General features: G+C 29.3%; 1 long non-coding RNA gene across 1 annotated transcript; it reads left to right on the forward strand.

Annotated features, from left to right (window-relative positions):
- Positions 1-5,235: 5,235 nt before the first annotated feature.
- Positions 5,236-7,736, forward strand: LOC108741464. Its single transcript, XR_001938507.1, has 3 exons — positions 5,236-5,870; positions 5,929-6,108; positions 6,311-7,736. It is a non-coding gene; the product is annotated as an uncharacterized LOC108741464 (long non-coding RNA).
- The last annotated feature ends 628 nt before the right edge of the window (positions 7,737-8,364 follow it).

Below are 8,364 nucleotides of genomic sequence, written 5' to 3' on the forward strand. Positions count from 1 at the left end.
ATAACGTGCTTTATAAATAAAATAATGGATAATCAAAATAGAAAGTAATTTTCCGTTCTTCCTTGAGATGTATTATCCTATTAAATAAAAAAATATATCAAAATAGGTTCACAATCAACAAACAAATAGCGGAATATACACATAACAAAAAAAAAGCAATACTGTCAAATTGAGAACGAATTAAATAAGTTATACGTAAAACTATGATTAAGAGTACAAGAAAAATAGTTACCAATGATAGTAAGTTTGGATAATCGATTAAATAATTTGTCAATAACATTTGTACATTACTGTAATTTTTATATTTTTATGTATTATTAGGGCTTAATATGATTGATTAATACACAAAATAGCGTGTTTTACTGTGATTTAATTTATAGGAAATCAAATCAGAAGATTTCTTAGTAAAAAACTACTTATCGCCAATTTATCTGGTTGACTTCTCAGTTTATCGCATTCATGTACAATAATAAAATTCGACCAAATGGGCAAGAAATTGAATTTTTTAAACATTAAACGAATCAAATTAAGAAACTAGGTAATTGCAGTATAATTTTAGAAGTATCTTATTGTTATTTATAAAAAATTTATTTTTGATATATTAATAGTTTCTGTGTCGAAATTGTTAACGACCTTGATGTAGAATATACAATATACAATGTTAAGTCAGGATAAATAAATTTATTTAAACTTGATTTTTAGTTATTCGGAATTTAAAGCTTTTATAAAATTAATGGGTAATGTTTATAATTTGTAGTTATATTGTACTTATAGGTATGTACTTTTTTTTTAAATACCTAAATGAAATTAATTGACACTGCATTATGTATACATATACAGGGAGCCATACGGTGACTGCCCATTAAAATATTTCAGAAAAAATTAAAATTAAAAAATTATACAGGGTGATGAAAACTTAATGCCGTCTTTGCACAACACCCAACCATCAAACTTCTTTTTTTAAATGGAATACCCTGTATTTTTTTCAGATTCAGTTATAGAATTGCTCTCTCTATCTACCCATATTACACATCTCTACACTCATCTCTTTTAGTTTTTCTGTTACTTACGTTTGTTATTATAAGTAATTAAAATGATCGAATTTCTAGCGAAGATAGCTACGGAATTGCTAGTAAACTTAAAAACAAACAAAAGCAACAAATTTATCATCACTTGTAGTATTAGTAGTGATGGTTTTAGTTCGTGGGATAGAGCCCCCTTTCTTTTTTAATGATTAATAATATAAAGCAGAGGATAGCGCAGGGTCGTGTCGCCTTTAATAAAAAGAAGTCACTTCTATGCTCGCGAACGGTTAATTTAAAAATTCGAAAAAGGTTGTTAAAGGTGTATGTTTGGAGCACGGCGTTGTACGGGTGCGAANATAACACTCACTTTCTGACTTTGCCTCTACAGTTCAAGTTGCATTCGCTTAAAATGTGATATCCGCTCAACAGTTTATACAATGTGAATAGATACAAATTGTTTCCGTTCCAAGAAGTAGGGATGGGCGATGTTGAAAAAAATCATCGATGTATGACCATCGATGTTCCAATATTTATTACATCGATTGTTCGATGTTTTCTTAATATTTTGTCTGACGAAAATACTGCTGTAATGAGCTACCACCGCGAAAATGCCGTACATACGAATTTTTGTTTTTCAATACATACACAGTTCACTTTTGTTTAATGATTATTAATGTTGTTTCAGAGCGACAGCCTAAATATGACGTATCAAGAGATTATGTTTTCTGATTAATATATGTGGAACAAAAAGAGTATTTCATAGATTAGGGTGATTCCTATAGCCAGTCCGACAAAAATTATTAAAATTAAATAATAAAAATAAATTTCTTATAATCTAATAACTAGAAACAGACAAGAAAAAGGAATTAATTACCATTTTTAATGAAGTAAATCAGTAACATGCACACTCATGGAAAGATCCCTTCCTTCCACATTAATTCTGCTGTTCTGCTTCTGAAACGTTGTTTGAAAGTTGTCTGCTGAAGCAAATTACAAATGTCTAACAAATTGAAGTTTCTGGGATCTCATTTATTATTTTTAATTGATACTGTTACATACCATTGTCATAAATCCTTTCTTCAGCACACTGTCTCCGTTCCCAATAGAAAAAAGACACTTTCATTCAGGTACAACTACGTTGACTTGTGGGCTTATCGCATTCCTGTGGTACAGTAAAATTCAATCAAACGGACAAGAAATTGAATTTTCTAAACATTAAACGAATGAAACTAAGAAACTTGGTAATTGCAGTACAACATTTTTGAAGTACCTTATTGTTATTTATAAANATTTAGTCTTGCATTCATAACATACTGAAAGCTAATAATATACATCCATACAAGTTCACCAAGAAGATGCTGAGCAACGGATATCATTTTGTGAAATGATTTTAATCCCAATTCAAGATCTACAATTTTTGCAAAATGTAGTATTAGCGGACGAACCAAAATTCACTAGAATTTTAACGTTTTTAACAAGCACATCGGACAGTTTTGGTCTTCTTTAGTGTAAATGTGATCTGATCAAATATAATCAAATTTTTAGATTTTGTTCCACACTAATTCGACCATATTGTAACTCATTCCTTAAAATTCTTCTTAACTTTTTTCTAACTATTGGTGGCAAATTGGAGTATCTCGTTAAAAGTTCTGAATGTTCTGTATATAATTCTATAGCACTGCCCATGGACGAATAATAAATTCAAAATTATCAGCATTTGTATACGTATTGTTTTTCATGATTTCGAAATTAATAGTTAACTACCAGTGATAATAGCAAGTGATGACAAAACTATTGTTTTTTGTCTGTTTTCATAATTGCTAGCAATTCCATAGCTATCTTCGCTAGAAATTTGATAATTTTAGTTACTTATAATAAAAAACGTAATTAACAGAAAAATTAAAAGAAATGGGTATAGGGAAGTGTAAAATCGAATAGTAGAATAAAAATACATTTTTTGATAAAGTTGAAAATCTCGAACACTAGTAGACCTAAACATAGGGATGCTTCATAAAAGTCCCCATAATACGTAGATTCTAAAAATTCAGAAATATACAGGGTGTTACATTTAAAATAAGAAAGTTGATGTATAACCAGAAATACTACAAAATGTCATCATCATAAGGTCATCAGTCTTAAGATTGGTTAGACACGCACTTCCACTCTTTCTTATCCTTGTGCTAATTTTCGCATTTCCCTAAAGCTAGAACATCACACATCCTTAACTATTTGTAAACAGTAATCTAATCTAGGTCTAACTCTACTCCTCTTAACTCCTGTTTCTGCTTTTAGTATGTCTCTGACTAGTCCTTCATCTCTGAAAAGGTGTCCTACCAATCTATCTCGCCTATTTTTTATTGACTTCCATAGAGTCCTCTGTTCACCTATTCTTTCTAATACCTCTTTATTTCTAATCTTCTCTATTCACAGTAACCTCATCATTCTCATGTAACACCACATATTGAATGCTTCTAACCATTTCTTTTCCGCCGCACCCTTTGTCACGCTCCAAACATGCACCTTTAACAATAATTTTTGAATTTCTAAACCAACTTTTCGTGAGCATAAAAGTGACTTCTTTTTGTTGAAGGCGACTCGACCCTGTGCTATCCTCTGCTTTATATCCCTACTACTGCTTTTTGGATAAACTGAAGTTCTTCAACCCAATTAGATAATGAAAAATCTATCAGTATAAACAAAGAAGTAACATATGCCCCTTAACCTATGCATTATTTCTAGGACTTCTTTTGTTAACGAAACTGACACCAGATTAATATGGTATAAAAAGAACCTAAAATAAATGTTAACATTTACATTGCCACAAAGGATACTTCCACATTAATGCTGCTTTTCTACTTCTGACATTTCTAGAACGTTGTTTAAAATCTGTCTATTGAAAGTTACAAATGTCAAAGAAATCGAGGTTTCTAGTCTACTATATTTTATTGTTACTTATCAATTCATGTTATAACTTCCTTTAACTATAACATGTTGTCACCGTTTCCAGTGCAAAAACGGTATCTTTAGGGTTTTGTCAGAACTGTAGGTACTACTACTTTGCAGGGTGAAAGAGAAACCAATGTTTTATGTTTTTTATCCTCCAGTAAAATGAAATTATTATGTGAGATTATTCAGAAATAATTAATTTAGCTTCCCTATTAAAAAACGTGTGTAAAATATCCGCATCACGGCTTATTCGAAAATATAACTTTTCTTGTTGGAAATGGCTTAAAATAACTTAATCATGAAATACTTACATGAAATAATCGCGGGGAAGGTGTTTTTAATAGTTTTAATTGAAAATAAACACTTTTAGATTACACTTAACAGTCATTTTGGTAGTCGGCGTTAATGGTTAAACTCCTGTAGTACTGCTTTTAGTTGGAAAAGGTCCATTTATAAATAAAAGAAAAAAATAGGAAGATGCTTTACCCAATTTTATCTGTAAATAATTATTTTATAGGTATGCTATATGTTAACATGTATAATTAAATATGCGAATTTCAGTCACTTATCATAAATAATACCATAGATAATAGATACACAAAGGATAACACTCACTTTCTGACTTTGCCTCTACAGTTCAAGTTGCATTCGCTTAAAATGTGATATCCGCTCAACAGTTTATACAATGTGAATAGATACAAATTGTTTCCGTTCCAAGAAGTAGGGATGGGCGATGTTGAAAAAAATCATCGATGTATGACCATCGACGTTCCAATATTTATTACATCGATTGTTCGATGTTTTCTTAAATGGAACAATCGATGTTTTCATGAATGGCGGGATAATTTAAATTTTAAAAATTTTAATTCAGGTGTAATTTAAAAAAAGTAATTGACTAAAGAAAAAATGATTATCAATCCTTTCACCAGAAAACATCGAACAATCGATGTAATAAATATTGAAACATCGATAGTCATACATCGATGATTTTTTTCAACATCGCCCATCCCTACTGCAACCACATTTTAGCTTCGGCATAATATAACAATTGGTACAAATACAGCGTTGCCATCTTTTCATTTTTAAGTCCCCCACACCGAATGGAAAATTTCCTTCTTTTCTCGATTAATTGGGATTAAATTTCCCCATATTTTTTTGACTTTTCCCATACATTTTTATTAGCTTAATTTGCATTCATCAATTAATTAAAAGTTTATCAAAATATTTTTTATTACTATTAAAAAATAGTAAAAGCAGCAAAAATTCTAGGTAACACTCCAATAAAGTATATTTCAGTCATTGGTAACTTTTAAAATAAAAGTTGTTCTTTACCTGAACACACAGAGATAGTAAGATGAGGTCAAATATATTCAAAGTACAAATAAAAATGTCAAGCAACAAATTTAACCGTCGAATATGTAAGAAAAAACAAGAAATAAACTTTGGTGACAAAACACCAATATTAATTTTCTCCATAAAATCCCACTACTTACTGTTTTCCCCTTTCTCCCATTCAAACATATTTTCTCCACGATGTGGGAATTTCCCTATGAGACGCGGATGTGCTAATGTTATACAAACATAAACTAAATCCCCAAACAAATAGTTCGTTCACAATACATAGGCGTGTGCTTGTGTATATGCAGTGGAGCATGAGCAATGAGCTGCAGAACTTTTGAGCATGGGCACAAAATCGAACAAAAAAAACTTAGGGTCGATTTAGTCTAAATTATCTAGAACAGAAACAATTGCGTTTTTTAAAATATCGTACATGACATTTAAGCGCAATGGCAATCATATTATTAAATTTTCTTTTACTTTGACAAACAAACTAATGTTACTTGCTTTAATTCAATTTTAAATTGGTGAAATAAATAAGTATGAAGGAGTGGGAAGTAGGTATGGATTGAATCCTAAAGCGGTCGAATTTTTATAATAATAATTTAATAATTTATAGAGACTATGTATATTGCTACTAATTTTAGAAGAAAATGTGTGCAATGGCTAGTTCGAAGGCCCGCTTTTACTTTTTCCTTACTCCTAATCAGCAGTTTAACTATTTTATCTGCACTTATGGTGGTTGCTATTTCTCCCGTTGCATTAATTCTTGATTATTTAGGTGCTTTTATTAACTCAGGTAAGTACTATTTTATAAAAATTTAAAATAAAATTTTTTAAACGTCAGGAACATATTTTTTATTGCCTTATTTTACTGTCTTCATGGTAAATACATGTACAGTGTGTTGCCTAAATATCATGACAATTTAAAAGAAAAAAATTGATATCAGTTTACTGTTTATTAATTGCATATTGATATATGCATCTCTCTATTATTTCAGATGGTGCGACGACAATTTATACTGTGCTTTTCAGTGGCTTCTTGTTAGCTGTAATTATTACAGCAGTGATAATGATAATATTTCTAGTAATAACTTGTACAAGCATAATTTATTCTCATAAGTCATTTTTGATATATAAACCAAAGAAAAATAGCTAAGGACAATATAATGCTAGAGAATTATTTGTTTGTACTGTAATAAGATAATCTACAGGTGTCTTTAGTTAGTTTCCATATAAATTGCAGTTTTTAAAATGTATCACCGTGTTAATTAAAACTACTTTTCACCTCCGTGTGAAACCATTTTTAATTTTTTATGAAACAATTATTACAAGTAATAAACAATTTAAAGAAGTAGCCTAGATCACTCCTGACAACTTCCTGTTCATGCCTATAAGTTTCATTGAAGTCGATCCAGCACTTTTGAAAATTAGTTCATTTAGTGAAAAAAAAAATTTAAAGGTGGTTTGTATTAATAATCATATGAACTTAAAAAAGGCACATTTCGATATTATATCAACAGAAACTAGAGTTTCATTATAAATAATCCAATAATAAGATAGACTCGTATTTTGCCCACTTCTAATGTGAGAATTATCTACACATGTCTGGCGTTAATAGTTTTCACACTGTTATTATGATATTTTTCCAGGGAATACAGTATTTCAACGAAAAAGAATGTTTAAATTTAAGTTATTATCTGTGTGCAAGCAGTAATACTTTTAAGTCTTAAAAACAGAAAACAAACAATTTGTTTAATTAATTGATAGCCACCCTGGAATAAAAATTAAAATTAACGGTCAGGAATCTAACTTAAAATATTATATTAATTATTAATGTTTATTAAAACAAGACTAAAACTACCATTGAAGAAGTATACCATAATGCATAACCATTACATTTAATCTTTTATTCTAACCACATAAATTTAGAAGAAAAAGTAAAAGCAAGTACGATTTGTTTTTATTGTAGTTTTTTTTTTAAACTGATCTAGTAGCTTATCGATTGTTGTGCAAGTCTGTATTTTAAAGTTTACAAAGTATATAGAAGGTTTCAATACAATAGAAAATAAATTGAAACCAAAAGATGAAGGCATTTCAAACAATTGTGGATATACTAAATCGTATTATTACACAGTATGAACAATATCAATCACATTACAAGAATTCTGAAATGAACATCTTTTTGGAAAATATAAACGACTTGGTTTGCCTCAAAAGTAAATGTGAAATAAATAATGAATATACATACAATGAATAATCCATTTGTATATTTAAAAATTAATTCAAAAATCTTTTTTAGTTACTATTAACGGGCAAATGGTGCTACATCTGTGCACTGAAACAATCTTTAAAGACTTTTTAAAAGCAACTCCAAATATTTCTGTAAAATTTGTCACTGCTAAAATGTTATCCATTACAACTTCAAAAAACTATTATAACGGTGTAATTTAAAAAAAGTAATTGACTAAAGAAAAAATGATTATCAATCCTTTCACCAGAAAACATCGAACAATCGATGTAATAAATATTGAAACATCGATAGTCATACATCGATGATTTTTTTCAACATCGCCCATCCCTACTGCAACCACATTTTAGCTTCGGCATAATATAACAATTGGTACAAATACAGCGTTGCCATCTTTTCATTTTTAAGTCCCCCACACCGAATGGAAAATTTCCTTCTTTTCTCGATTAATTGGGATTAAATTTCCCCATATTTTTTTGACTTTTCCCATACATTTTTATTAGCTTAATTTGCATTCATCAATTAATTAAAAGTTTATCAAAATATTTTTTATTACTATTAAAAAATAGTAAAAGCAGCAAAAATTCTAGGTAACACTCCAATAAAGTATATTTCAGTCATTGGTAACTTTTAAAATAAAAGTTGTTCTTTACCTGAACACACAGAGATAGTAAGATGAGGTCAAATATATTCAAAGTACAAATAAAAATGTCAAGCAACAAATTTAACCGTCGAATATGTAAGAAAAAACAAGAAATAAACTTTGGTGACAAAACACCAATATTAATTTTCTCCATAAAATCC

This window comes from Agrilus planipennis, unplaced genomic scaffold (assembly GCF_000699045.2).
Source record: "Agrilus planipennis isolate EAB-ADULT unplaced genomic scaffold, Apla_2.0 scaffold278, whole genome shotgun sequence".
Lineage (NCBI taxonomy): Eukaryota > Metazoa > Arthropoda > Insecta > Coleoptera > Buprestidae > Agrilus > Agrilus planipennis.